Source organism: Prinia subflava, chromosome 1 (assembly GCF_021018805.1).
Source record: "Prinia subflava isolate CZ2003 ecotype Zambia chromosome 1, Cam_Psub_1.2, whole genome shotgun sequence".
Lineage (NCBI taxonomy): Eukaryota > Metazoa > Chordata > Aves > Passeriformes > Cisticolidae > Prinia > Prinia subflava.
In genome coordinates this window covers 112762714-112777242 of record NC_086247.1, presented here as the reverse complement: position 1 = coordinate 112777242, position 14529 = coordinate 112762714, and the positions used below count along the sequence as shown (strand labels likewise).

Here is a 14529-nt window from a genome sequence, read left to right as displayed (position 1 = left end):
TAGTATTTACCCCTGAGGATTTTCCTTTTTATTCCATTTCACTGCTTAGGTGGAACAGAACAGAAACACACTCACCAAAAATATCATGTGCTACTGGTGCTATTTCAAAAAAAGGGCAGTTAAAGAAACATTCTTCATTTGGTTAAAAAGTTATGCTAATTTTGCTGGACATATAATCAATGCTCTCAGTGGAGCATTCTTAAAAGATTCACAGATCCTCTAAAAGCAAGTTCCAATTTTTGATCCAATCAGCATGCAAGCATATTTTTTTCAAGGATTTGAATATCAAAATAATGGAGCATCCCAAAAGAATATTTTTCCAATGACATCAAATACCCATTAAAATCCAGTTTTGCAAGGCAATGAGTAATTTGATGAGAGCCTAAGTTGTCTCTGTGCTTTGCATAAAGGTTCTCAGACTGCAGCAGCAGATCAAATTGAAGGAAAAACAATACAAAGGTGATAAGAAGAAAATAAGAAATACATTACCCTTCTGTTCTGCCTTAAAGATATTTGCTATCAATGTTGATAATGTTGCAATGAAATTAAATCTATTCTATGATGTTGTATTCTCAAAACAAACATGTTTCTCAAAACAAACACATATTTATTTACTCTCTTCAAATAAACAGCCATGCCTATCTGGAAGAATCAGAGTTGTAAAAGGAGTAACTTCTGAAGCACAGGGAACTTACAATGTTCTTTCCACATCTCCCTGCAAGTACACAATGATCTGAACTGCTGGTCTCAGCAGGCAGGCAATGAAGGAGAACTAAAGTCACGGCTCGTCTGGTAAGGAAATTACTGATCTCTGTGTGCAGGGACAGCAGTGCTTCCTCACCTCCCTTCGAAGAGGGAGCTCCACCTGCCAGGATACACCGGGCAGTGAGCAAATGCCTCCGACACAAACCACCACCAGGTGGGCACTTACTGCATGTAAGGCATCTGTGGGAATGCTAGGGAGATGAAATATTGGCAAGAAAAAATGAGTGCATGTGAAAAGGAGGCAGGAGGAGGAAGAGGAGAAAGGACAAGATCATCTACCAGGTCAGAGGTGAAAGAGAAGAAATGTTTGTAGCTTCGCTTGGAATACCTTTGTGATTCTTCCCACCAAAACCAGCAGGACCAAAATGTTTCCTGGTGGTTTTAGAGATAAATTCAAATAAATTGGAAGCTGTGAGAAAAACCTCAACATGAAATCACTCTGATAGACCATTGAGCTGTACAAGAAGGAAAATCATGTTCTGAATGAGTGAAAAGCTCCAGCTGACCTGCCATCAATACGCTAAATGAGCCATTCCTACTCTCCACTGGCCCTGGGACAAATGACAGACATGCTGGCAGATTCAGAGTGCCAGCCACACATAACATACACCCATGACTCCTTTTCCTGTGGAGGACTTGGGGCTAATCTCTGAATTACTGGGTGACACTGCTGAAACTTCATAAACCATTCCACTACAGGACAACAATTTTTTAAAACAAATACAGAGATCAGGAGGAGGAAACCCCGAGGACAAATTATTTGAAGTATTTCAGCACCTCACTGTATTCACACTCTTATGAAGATCACACAAAATATTCAATGGAGCAACCAGAAATGCCAAAGTGTAAAACATCCACTTCACTATTAAATTTTAAAGCTTTAATTATAAAAAATGTCTAACCAACTCTAACTGGCACCTTTACCCTTATGGTAATAAGAACAAAAACAACGGAACTCAAGAGAATGAACTACTCTTTCATTTCTTTGGATAAAGGCAAAGGCATAAATCTTGTAATTAAGAGAGAGTTTGAACTGCCAGTGTTTGAGCCAGACAAACTAGATCTGTCTTGCACGTAAGCAGGGGCTTATAACCTTGGTATGATAGTTAGGACACACACTCATTAATGTCTGTCTAGAGCTATAATATGAGTATTCCTTTACACATCTGTGCCTTTCATTCTCCATTCACAGCCTTTTAAACTAGCTTTTTTTGGCTTGCCACCTGCCTTCTCATCTATTCAGGAAACCAGCTCACTTTGTGGACTCAATGCCAACTTCACGCCAAGGGCTGGCACATGGTCTGTGGACTCTTTGAAGCAGAAAGGGAGCTCAGATCATACAGAGTCCTTGTAGTATTTCTCCAAACACACACAACATCTATTCCTTGTAACTACACCTGAGGGAACACTAAAAAATGTTCCATGTAGGTGGACCTCAGGAATGTAGTAGCAGCTGATGGCAGGTGTGTCCAGAAGTCCTTCCTGCTGGAATCCTCTCTGAGAGGGGCCAGAAGTGGATATTTAAGGAAGACAACAAGAACAGCGTTAATATGTAGAGAAACCATCCAAAAGTGGATGGAAACCATTAGCACTATACGGCTTCCTGAACTATTGATGATGTATTTTTATTTTTTTGTCCATGAATTTGTCCTGTCACTTTTGAACCTGCACAGACTTGTCAGGTACAGAATGACACCTCACCCAGGCAGACCTAATTTTTACCTAACTGTTGCTGTATAGGTCTTGAATGTCTGGTCTAGGCTGTTTTCTACAGTTTCTCTATCAGCTATCAGGGAGAAGCAGGGTTTTCAGAGGGAAATTCCACTCATCATAAGGTTAGTTATTGCAGACTCTGGGGATGAGTTACCTCATGGAGATGTTCTTTCCTCCGTTAACTTAGAAGGGAGCCTAATGAAAGCCTCACTTCTGACTTTATGAAGCTATAGCTACGTGACACAAGTGCATTGCCAAAAGCACTCATCTGGAATGCAAAGACACCTTTGCTCTAAATGGGTGATCCAAGGAACACAGAAAATACAGTTTAAAGGGATCTTGAGAAGGTCCCTTTAACTACACAGAGGTTCTCTCAACATCTCAACTGAGTGATGCCATTGCTCTTTAGGATGGAGCTAGTTACTGACTGGAATGATCTACTCACAGTATGTGTCTCCTTAATAAAGTCCAGGGTTCTGATACAAAGAAAACTGAAATTAGTACAATATTTGACAACATACTTGACATTTCCAAGAGAATGCACTATATAACAATAACAAAAACAACAATAAAATGTTTCAGAAAAGCTGAGTCTGATTATGCAGTGAACTGCTAAACAGAAACCTGAACAGAATCTTTAAAGGGGGAAGATAATTAGGCAAATGTTCAAGAGACAGAGCCTCATAAGAATGTCAAATGTCACAATTATCCATTTACTTGATAAAACAAGTGCTCTGTTGATTAAATTTTATTGCTCTCACTGCTTCCTGCTTTAAAGATTAAAACATCAGAATCAATTCTAAGACACCATTTTTTTAGGAAGGGAAAGGAGATGCCTGTGTCAGCAGAGGTCCTCAGACAAATTCTGAGCCACTCCTGAGAGCCTGTAACACCTGCTGCCAATCACAATCACAAAACCCTGAATTTTGTGGCCTATGCTGCTGGGAGGAACGAGGAGGGATTGCAGTTTTGGTTTCATCAGACCTTCTTTTGCGAAATCTAATCCACTCACCAACACCAACCATTCGATGCAGCTGTCCTCACCAGCCATAAAAACTGGCCACTGCAGGAAGCTGGGTGAAGAACATGGCACTAATTCTCTGCTTTTCTGAAGAACCAGCTATCACCTGGCTTTAGGCAAACATGAAAAAGTCACAACCATTTGTGCTCCAGTCTGGTTCACCGTGGTATTTCCATCCCAGTGTAATTTTATGCATCAGCACAAACCTGGAGTGACACAGAACCTGGCTATTTCAGCCCTGGCTATTTAAAGTTTCACAGAGATGAGCTGTTACAGTAGGTCTGTTTACATGAGAAGAGGGACACTGTGATTTACAGCTCATGACAGAATTTGGAAAGGCCAGCTGCTTTCACTCTGTATTACACTACCGCTGGCTCTAGCAGGAACCTGACCCATCAGTTTTGGAAATCCCTCTGTTTCTAGATGAGGCTATTTTCACATCTTGCCAGTCATGTGTAGCAACAACAGCTACTGCCTCTGCCACCAAATCCAGATGCATCAACACCAGGCTTCTCTCCTGCTTGTTCATTGTTGTCACTGAGCTATGCTCTGCATGGTGTGGAGCGGTGCTGTCATACTACGTTGTCTCTGAGCTTCTTGGCTCAAGGTTTCAGTGGACTAAAAGCAACTTTAAGTTTACCAAGGGTTCTTCTTACTCCATCTCTACGGTGGAAAAGAAGAATGGGAACTGTGCAGCAATAGCGGCTGAGCACAGCAGCTGCATCATAATACCTGTGGGGGTTCCTGGAGAGATAAAGCAAGTATAAAGAAGGGGAGGGAAAAAGTAGGAGCTCCTTCCGTCATCTCAATGGAATCATCTTTTGATACACACAGATGTACAGGAGCTGAAGCATGCTCTCACTGACATGTTGGTATTACAAAGTATCTGCCAAAGGACAAGTGAATATCATCATCTCTGTTATGCTATGTTTTGTCCTTAGCAGCATGATTATAAACTCCCAAAGGCTTAGGCCAGTTTGCAGAAATAGAAACCCAAAGTTAGAGCTACATCTGGACACTGGCATCAAATGGTGAGTGGCAGCTGTTGCAGGCTCAGAAGATTTCACAGCAAACCCGCCCACATCTCAACATAAACTTAGCTGCTCAGGGCTGTGATTCTATTCCTAAAATCCTTGTGTGGTGGACCCACTTTCACCACACCCCAAATCCCAGCCCTGCCTGCTCATTAGTTTCTGATTCAGCAACCTGCCAACTAGCCTTGTGTTCAGATGAGCTACACACAATTCCATCAGAGCCTGCTATCACCTCTCACTGTGATTTCAAATGCTGAGCAGTTTAACATTCAGAGGACACAAACAAAAAACATTTTGCTTCATTACTTCTAACGAATAAATAAAATGGATTCTAGAAGTCCTCCCAATCCCTTCCTCATTCTTTATTATTGTTGATATAACAAGCCACAGTGTCCCAACCATGGCATATTTCTCTTACATTCCACTTACTTCACCGTGAAATGACTCAATTCAGCCAAGAGGATCTGAAATACACACCAAAGGCAGTGTAAAACAGCACCCTTACTAAGTGTGGAAAAAGAAATATAGTTCATAAACAGAGTAGAAAGCATATTTAAAACAACTTCTAATGAACTCCAGAAGCAGCAGAGCTTGAACCAGACAACATACCCCTGACATCAGCATCAGCTTTCAAAAAAATCACACTGTCCACGGGTCATATATTTCACTGCATCTCTGAAGAAATGCTAAATCAATAAAACAGCTAAAGGTTGCTGATGAATCAGGCAGTGTTCTATAAAAAGCCAAGCATTATTGCTGCGGGGCAACTTAGGAGCTGAAGAAATATTTGCAAGGAAAAGGCCATCCCTTCCACTGGAGCGCATTCATATTCAGTCATTTGACACATTCCAGCGGACACCAGTGAGCAGCACCAGGAGCTGGAATCGTGTTGGCCTGTTTGCTCTGCTACAGCAGCTTTTTTTGATGATGTGGGGTTTCTTACACACTGTCAGTTTGATTTCGTGAGTGCTCCCCCTCCCTGAGCTTGGATTTTAGCACTGTTAAGAAAACTCAAGCTTGTATTGGCAACACATTCACTGATCAATGTCTGTGTTACATCAGCACCCATATATCCAGATTGCACATTCCATACTCAGCCTTCTAAGGGCCACAAAATTACCCATACCTGGTAACTGTGAAATCAGAGCTGAGAACTTTGGAACAGTTCACAGCAGATCTTTGGTTTAGTTGTTTCTGTATATACCACAGGATGCCACCTTCTTGCTGAGGGCAATAAAGAGAGAATAAAATAATAGGTGAAGGCAACCTTGATATTCTAATGCAAACCCAGAAACTTAGCGTATTGGTGTCATAGAATACTTTTGGGTTTTTTTCCTTCATATGCTGACATCCATCTTACTGAGTGGCGTTCTTAGAAAATCAGACTATCATACTCATCTGACTCAGTTTTCACAGAAGTAAAAATAAAGGTAGGTGTCTATTTCCTGAACTCCTGCAGAATGCTTTGATCTTTTTAGGCTATCAATTTTAAAAGAGGGAAAAGCAGCCTAAAAGCCAATTCAGTGTTGATGGGTAGGCTAAGATCTACTGGAACTAAGATTATTTTAGTTTCATGCAAAAGCTGGGACTAGAACTTTTATCTCCCAATGTAAACATTCTAAAAAGTGCTCTCTTTTCAGTCATGGTAACACACAATTTCTGCAGTAGTTTCAGAAGATAATAATCCATTCCAGAAGTATATAGTACATATATTACATCTTGACAACACAGTTCTCTATTCTGCTTTCCTGCTGCTAAAAATACAGATTTTTCACAACCATACTTTCAATATGCATTTAATATTTACATAAAGGCTGTTTTTGACAAACAGGGCTTTTGGATAAGATTCAATGAGCACTGTGTTCAGCTCCATTATCTACAGGATCATGGCCCTCTGAAGATGTATCCTCCCACTGTTACCACCAATACTGACACAAAAAAAAAAGGAGTCTTATTCTCCTGGCAGTCACTCTCCTGCAAGCTTCACAGTTGGGAAAAGCCAATCTCACCTACATTTCATTACTCACCTCAAAGAATTTGTAAGGGCAGGGCAATCTCAGAGAGAATTCAGGCCTTATACATGACTTACTTATAAACGTTGTTTAAATTTGGCCCTAAATCTATACATCTCTTCCTCTACACACTTCCATGCTAGATTCACTTCTCATAGGCACTTAGCAATGGCAAAGACATTTTCAAGCAGATGACTTTGTGGGTGACCAAATGCTCACCAGCTAAACATACATCAAAATTGTTTTCCTTACTTTTTAGGAAGGCAGCCCAGAAAGACTTATGGATTCCAAATTGTTTACCACCATGTGTATTTCAACATTATGCTTGCTGGCAGATGGTGATTAAAACTTGTTTTCAGCTACCAGTTCTGTGGAACACTTACCTACAATACATCAGTTTTTTCTTTCTCCTGTGGTAGACCCACTGGATCCTCACAATGTATGGATTAGAAATCTTTTCCATCTCTTCATATCTTTCTGCTGTTAGACTCTGAGATACTGGGCAATGAGAAGTAATGTCAGACAGTATATTGCTAGTCTCCTTGTAAATTCATCAGGCATTTCCATTGAGCATTGCTGTGATTTTTATCCCCTTGAAATTATCGTTTTGATTCCAACTGCATTCTACCCTTTGCTCAAGCAGAGCATTTATCTTGTAATAATTTTAAACATGTTTCTGCAAAGCAGTTCTCATTTTAGCCCTTATATTAAAATAAATAAATAAATAAATCCTCTGCTGCACAGTATTTTTTTGTCATTATGCTGTATCCCTTTGGTACAACACTGTTTTCTTTTTCATATTTAAACCTGACACAAGTGGCATAAATCGGTGGGATGATGAGCAAAATTCAGTCCATATATCTTCAAGTTTAGAAAGATTAAGCCAAAAATTAATTAGGCAAAAGTATGTAAAGCTCTACTGCAGAAATTACAAAGCAGAGCATCTCAAATGTTGAATGTATTTCTTACAAGTGAACATTTACAGATGCAGAGGGTATAGATACAGAAGACTTTTTTTTTTCACAAATTCCAAATCCCAGAATGTCATTAACAACACCAACTCACTAAGGTTAACAAAGATAGGTGTTCTTGTAGAATTCTTATCAAATGTAACATTTATATCCTTCACGCTTACAAGTCTTTGGTATTAACACAACAACTATTCCCACAAAATAACTGCAGATTAATTATTTAACATTTGTCAGGCTCTAAAACGAGCACAGAGCATACCTGGAGTGAGATGCTTACCCCTCCAAATTCCTGTGGAGTGCATCTTGTGGGTTTTATTGTGGTAGAAGGAGAAATCTATGGGGAGCACCTTAAATATGGTATTTTAAATGAGCAATATATGTGCAAGCTCCTAACATCAGGGTGAATCTTGCCACTGATTTCCAAAGTTGTTAGGCAAACCCTAAAAAGTGCATTGAACATATTCCCATTTCTTCCTCATGAGTGCAAATAATGCTGGGCACAGCATGACTCCTCCTGCTCGGGTGTTAAATGGAGGCTGGAAAAAGCAGATGGCTTTTTGTTACTGGGATGCTGAGGGTACTACAGGGAAAAGAAAGTTAAGGATCTAACTAAATCAACATTTCTGCAGTAAAAAAATGAGCCAGTGGTAGAATGTGTTCAACTTCTACAGCATTATTTGTGTTTCTTTAGGCTTGGGACATGGTATTTTAGTGCTATCACCTCTCTGCCTGAAGCATGTCAAATCTAAAGTGTACAAGTTCTGAAAGAAACAGACAGTTAAAAAAGATATATGAATGGTGAAATCTTTAAACAGTTGATGACTATGCCTACAAGACCTTTTCAGATGATATATTATGGTATGTATCTCCATCTTTTTCTCCCCACACTATTCAAAATGTTAAAACTGTCTCTGATTATGATTTGTGTCTGAGCTAAGAATACAGAAGCTGATCAGCTACAGCTGCTTTATCACACTTCTCAGTGGGTGTAAACCGAGATATTTCTACTGTATTTTTCAGGTTGAGATTTGCTCTTTTCACCTCCAGAAGAATGCTGGTTTTGCAGTTGGTGACTTGGAAACCTGCTCTGGTATCAGGATCAAGGGAAACAGTTCACAATTGCCCACCAACAAGGATTTTCAAACTTTGGACCCTACTCCAGGAATGAACTGCCCAAGCTCACACCCTGCACTACTGGACGGGCCACCGAAGGGCCTGGCTACCACTGGACTCTCCTATTAGGTCCTTCTGATGTGAGCATAAATAATTAAGTGCTCCAGCACGTTCAGTCAAGCAAGGTCAGAAGGAAGAAAATTAATGTCATGTTATGTTTGATCTGGTGTCAAAGAGGTTCATTTTCAATTGAGGTTGTGTCAGTAAGGCTCAGGTCATTGAACTCTTCCAGTCACTCTTCTTGTCTGATTAATTTTGTTTTTTATTTGACAGCTTTCAGGTGTCGTGGAGTTTGCTAAAATCTTCTGGCCGCTGTGGAGTAGAATAATACACTGTAATTTTGCCACTTCATTTTAAATCTCAGCTGAAAAACAGGTTCCCCAAGTCTATAATTTGCTGTGACTGACTACTCCTTCTACTGTTATTTATCCAGGTAGCTATGTTATTTAACTCTGTAAAGCACATTGGAACACAGTCTACCTGTAGAACACTGGTAAGTGGAAAATGAAGTAGGACTCTTGAAGCAGATTTCACTGATGGCTTTGAAGAGCTTCTAAAGATTCTCACCTGGTGCTTCCCAGTACAGTCATTCTTTATACATTTATTCCATAATAGGACATGAAAGGAATTTTCGGCTCAGTCCTTCTAATTTCTGACTCCAGCAGCTCCCAAAAATCTTTCAGATCAAAGATCCAATGGCAGTTTGTCATCTTTGTAATGATGCATTTTTTAAAAGGTATAGCTGGTGCAAGAAGTTGCATGTACCTTTTCTGCATCAGTGCATTTTTCCAATTAAGTAAGATGCCCTGTTTCTGCAGGCTCGACTGGTCAGATAATGGACTGCAGTGAGATATGTCCTGAGCTGAATGTTGCAACAGGGACAAAATTATTGCTGGGAGAAAAATGACATGAAAAGTAAAATTAAGTGGAATGATTGCAGTGCAACTATATAATTCACTTCTAAATTGTTAAAAAATCACAAAAGTGTTAATCTTTTAGCATTTAATGGGCCAAATTAATCCCCAGTTTTTATAGTCCATTAGAATCTAATAGAAAAGTGGAAAAAATGTTGTGAAGAACCTTTAAGCAAGCTGCAGAACTTGGCTGAAAATTATGTCCTTACTACACAATACCACAGGATTTTTTATTCTTAGGGTATAGAAAAAGGATACATTTTATAATGACATTCTGCTGTTGCAAGGCTTTCATATTTAGGGAATTCTAGCCAACCCATTCCTGCCTTGTGGAGATGGGATCTTTATTTGGACCCTGCCTTTTACTTTAGCAATGTGGGTTCATGATGAGTAAATTGACTGAGGAGTAGGTCTTGGACAAAGAGATGCAGAGTAACCAGCACTCATAATATCCCACAAGTGTGCTACAGAAAGACAGGCTGCCCAAAAATCCTGGCCACCTTTCAAGCTGGATTTCAAATTGCTGTACATGCCCATGATACCAGATCTTCTGATCAACCACGGGGATCAGTAGCTTCTCAGATAGGTAGCTAGACACAGATTTAAAAACCTTATAAGGAGCAGAGTCTTACTTAAATATTCTTTGTGGGCAGGAAAAATGCAAATGAATGAGTCACAGCTTCAATTAACATCAAGTGCACTCTAATGGCCAACTTCATTCTGTCTGATTCATGATGTAAAGCTACTTGTACCCCTGCAGAATGTGTAACCAGGGGTTTACTAGTGCAGTCACTCAGCTTGCAAAGTTCCTCTGCTGGCTCAGGACATGAAAGCACTCTAAGCTCATGACTGCCATGACACACCAAGATTCAGGGTTTAAAGTTACACAGGGCAGCACTGCATCCCCAAAAAGTCCTGTCCAAAAAGATGCGGTCATGATGGATAACTGATAAAGGTAGTCTCACTTTGAGAAAATAAGCCTCTTTGCAAGAGTTATACAGCAGTGAAATGCTATAAATAGAACAAAATCTAAAAATAGAGAAAAGTTCTCATTTAAAAAAACAGTATAGAATTAATCAATACATCTCTGATTCTGTTATCCCCTTTTAGTAAGGTTTTGGCATTGAGAGGTAAGGACTGTACTCTGAGACTGTTATTAGACTATTTCCTCTTAGCAATAAACATTATTTTTGATCAATGACCAATGAACTTCAAAATATTAAAAGCCATAAGATTTCCGTTTACTAATTCCTGCCTCAAGACCAATGATAGTGTGCAACTGAAATTGAATAAATCTTTCAAAAGAAAATGTTGAGTTCTGATTTTCTACATTATAATTTTTCAAGAACCCAACAGTATTCTACATAAATGATTTCCAGTGATTAATTATCCTCCTTGTTAGAAAGGTGTACCTCATTTCTCTGAATCCCAGTATCCACCATCATGAATAAATACTACAAAATTATGGTTTTTTGGATCCTTCCAGAAGCAAAAATAAAGCTAGAGCAGGAAAAAACCTTGATATTAAGTACCAGAAAAAACAGATATCCACATAGTTTATAACTTGTATTTATACCTAATGTCTGAACTGGACATGTGATGTCAGTTGCTACAATATTTTTCTTTCATGGAGAAAAATATTCTTCTGCTCTAAGGAGCAAAACACAGTGGCTGAAAACCTCATGTTTGAATTTATTTTTAAGCAACTATTACTCACAAAATGGGACAAAGCTGAACACAACACCTGAGTACCAAGGAAGGGCTAACAAGTACAAATGTACAGATCCTCCACAAGGAGAAGGCCTGATTCAACTGATGGGGACAGATGTGAATGGATTTTGAGTATGCTACTTTTGAAGAATGCTCTTATGAGCCAAAACACAACACTAAGAAACAATGTACATGCGTATATTATATCACATTGCAACAGTTTGCAGAGCTATTCAACCAAATTATCTGCCAATTTTAATTCCCAGCATAGACCATAGCAAAGATATGCAAGCTCCCACTGGTCGATGCCATAGCCCATCTTCTAGTACTAAACAGAAATGAAAACGTTTTCAGGGACTGCATTACACTGAAAATTACCATCCTACCTTTCACCACACTTAAAATTCTTGAGCATTGTCTTGTCTTGCTTGTCTTTCTGGTTTTAAAATCTGAAAAACAACAAAAAAAATCCTTAGAAGGAAAAGTCATCCATGGAGAAAGATCAAATCTGAGAAAGAGAATGCTCAATGGTGAGTCAAAAACTTCCCTGTTCGCCCTTGGCTGATGCTATAGTAATAGGGAACACTGGATGTGTTAGAAAACTGCAAGGTTCACTTCCCCTTTGCTGAACCTCTTTGCACTCAATGGCCAGCTAAAGGCATACTGTCACCCCTTCATTAACACTGCTGACAATCAGCCTCTGCTTTGGATCAGAGAGGCACAGGGTTGTGCTAAGGGAAAAAAAAAAAAGAAAGCCATTTGGATCAGGTTTCAAAATCCGGAAAATTATAAAAATCACTTATTTTATCTGAGGCAGACATAATGGTAATAAATTCCAACACTCACATTTATTCATCCAGTTTCCTCATGGACTTCTTAAGCATTCACATGATAGGAAATCAGCAAGTAGTCAAAATGAAATTTACTTTTAAACCAGGTATTACTCCTCCTCAGCTCCTTCCCACTTATCAGCATTTTTAACCTGCTCAGATACTCAGAATTCAGAGCAGTCTGTTTTAAAAACAAGATTAATTCCCTTATTTCACATTAGAAAATGACAAGGTGTCAAGCACAATCAAAATACTCTTCATTTTCCAGGAACAATAAAGCCAGGCTACCTAGGTTTGCATTGTTTTACTTGTGTGAGATTCAGAGGGGCTGTGTTCCACCTTTGGCATGAAAATTCCAATGCATCCTAAATTTTATAAACAGGTGAGACAGCAAGACATTGTGTTTGTGGCTAAATTCTGCTAAGATCTCTGCTGCTAGGCAACCTGCCTTAAGCACAGTGTGAATAAGGTCAGTCAAGTTTCTAGTTCAGCAGGATGTATTTTCTGCGAGTAAAATTTAGTGGCAGACTTGATCTCACTCCTGAATCCAAGTTATCCCTTACTCTGCATCTCTCTCTGTCTTGTATTTGGCCAGCTCTTCAGCAGCTTTGAAATGCTGCAAGGAAGAGGTGCCTCCTCACACAGACTGGTGCTCTGACTAACACAGGAATCACGGGGGAGTCTGGTTACTGCAGTGCACTTTAGCCTGGAAACCTGCTGAGTGTTCTGCCATGCTGAAAACACACGCTGCAGACCCAGGGCAGATGCGGGGACAGGGGTTTAGTAAAATATGCTAAGTGCAAATAGAATGGCTGCGACTGCTGCAAGATTACACCTCTTGCTCCCGGTCACATCTGAGGACAGGCTGGAGCCAGTCCAAGCCAACAAAAAGCCCCTCTGCTTTTTCTCCAGCTCCCCAGAACCACAGAGTCTACAGGAATCCATAACTCAGTGCAAGGAACACGTGCAGTGCCACTGCCACAGCAGAGACACGGGTGGCAATACAGAAATTAAGGTTTTAGAGATAGAGGCTCAAGGGCCAAATAACTTCATGTTATGGGCCCAGATTCACCACAGCTAACTTCAGGCCCTCCACTGAGGCATCCAACTCCTAGGCTTCGTCTGTACCTGCCCTTCAGTGAGCAGCTCACATGGTGTCTGCAGATTTAATTGCTTTAGCCCACATGCTTCAGCTGAGTGTCTCTGATGAAACGGTGAACAAGGAGCACAGATCCCTTTCTTGATAACTGATCAACTGCAGGGGTTGCACTATAGCTCACTACAGCCCCATTCAGTGGTGACATGATGTGCCCTAACTAACAGCTAGCAATAGTTGTAGGTCTGAATTGCTGGAATAGATAAGGACCATGTCCTGCACTGTATTAGAAAAAAACCCAAACAACAGTTTCCAGTTTTTATGTCATATTTTCCAAAACACCGTTGTCCTGAAGATATGGATGGTTAAGAAAAGTGGATTACCTGCCAAAATCACCCAAATTCTTCTTTGTTTTGACATTCAGTCGAGACAAATATTAAGTAATGAATACGCAGCATATGAACATATATATGGTTGAATATTAATCCTTGCTACTGTGTGGCAAAATTGATCAAGGAGGGTTTTGATCTAACTTTAAAATAGTGGAAGCAGTGAACTCTGTCTATGCATTTTAAATAGCCTGAATGCATAATAGACTGATTTTTTTTCATTATTTCTTACATGAAATACAGGTGATTTGAACACACTAGTAATACATATGGGGTGGAGAGTTTTGCCTCATGCCATATTATGCTATGAATAATATGTCTGAAGTGTTTTTTTGTTTTGTTTTGGTTTGGTTTGGGGTTTTTTTTGCCACTTTAAACAGAATTGTCGTATTTATGTTAAAATAAGTTTGGCCATTAAATCTTCAAATAACAGCAAAACATTAGCCATACTCACTATAAAGCTGCACCTGGTAGACTTTCATATGAGAAGTGCTTCCTGAAAGACAGTGGATCAAATGGAGATGGCAATGAAAGCATTTTGCAAAACAAGAACAAAAAGTAATGTGCATAAAACCCCTCTGTTTTGATGGCCAGAACAGTCACTGCTACAGTGGGGGTACCTGAAATCTTTATCAAGTCAAACAAAACATTTCAAGCCAGTGAGTATATGCTGCCTAAATCACATTATTCCAGGGCAGAGGGGATTTTTTACTACCAGATGGTTGTTGCTCCGGTTGTGGTATCCTAGATATGTGCTGACATCTAGTGGGCCTTTAGAGAATAAATACAGCCCAAACGGTTATTAATTAGCAATAAAGAATAATAATCTCAGATTCAAAAACGTATTTTCTTCCTTTCCCCCCACAGCGCATGTAATAGTGTTCTAGATAACTGAATTTTA

At 39.6% G+C, this 14529-nt stretch overlaps 1 long non-coding RNA gene across 1 annotated transcript in view; it reads right to left on the bottom strand.

Moving 5' to 3' along the window:
- Positions 1-7382: 7382 nt before the first annotated feature.
- Positions 7383-14529, bottom strand: part of LOC134556299 (uncharacterized) — a 52534-nt gene continuing 45387 nt past the window's right edge. The window contains exons 7-8 of the long non-coding RNA XR_010081643.1: positions 11700-11762; positions 7383-9581 (exon numbers count right to left, since the gene is read on the bottom strand). This is a non-coding gene — a long non-coding RNA (uncharacterized LOC134556299). The remainder of the gene's footprint in view (positions 9582-11699; positions 11763-14529) is intronic.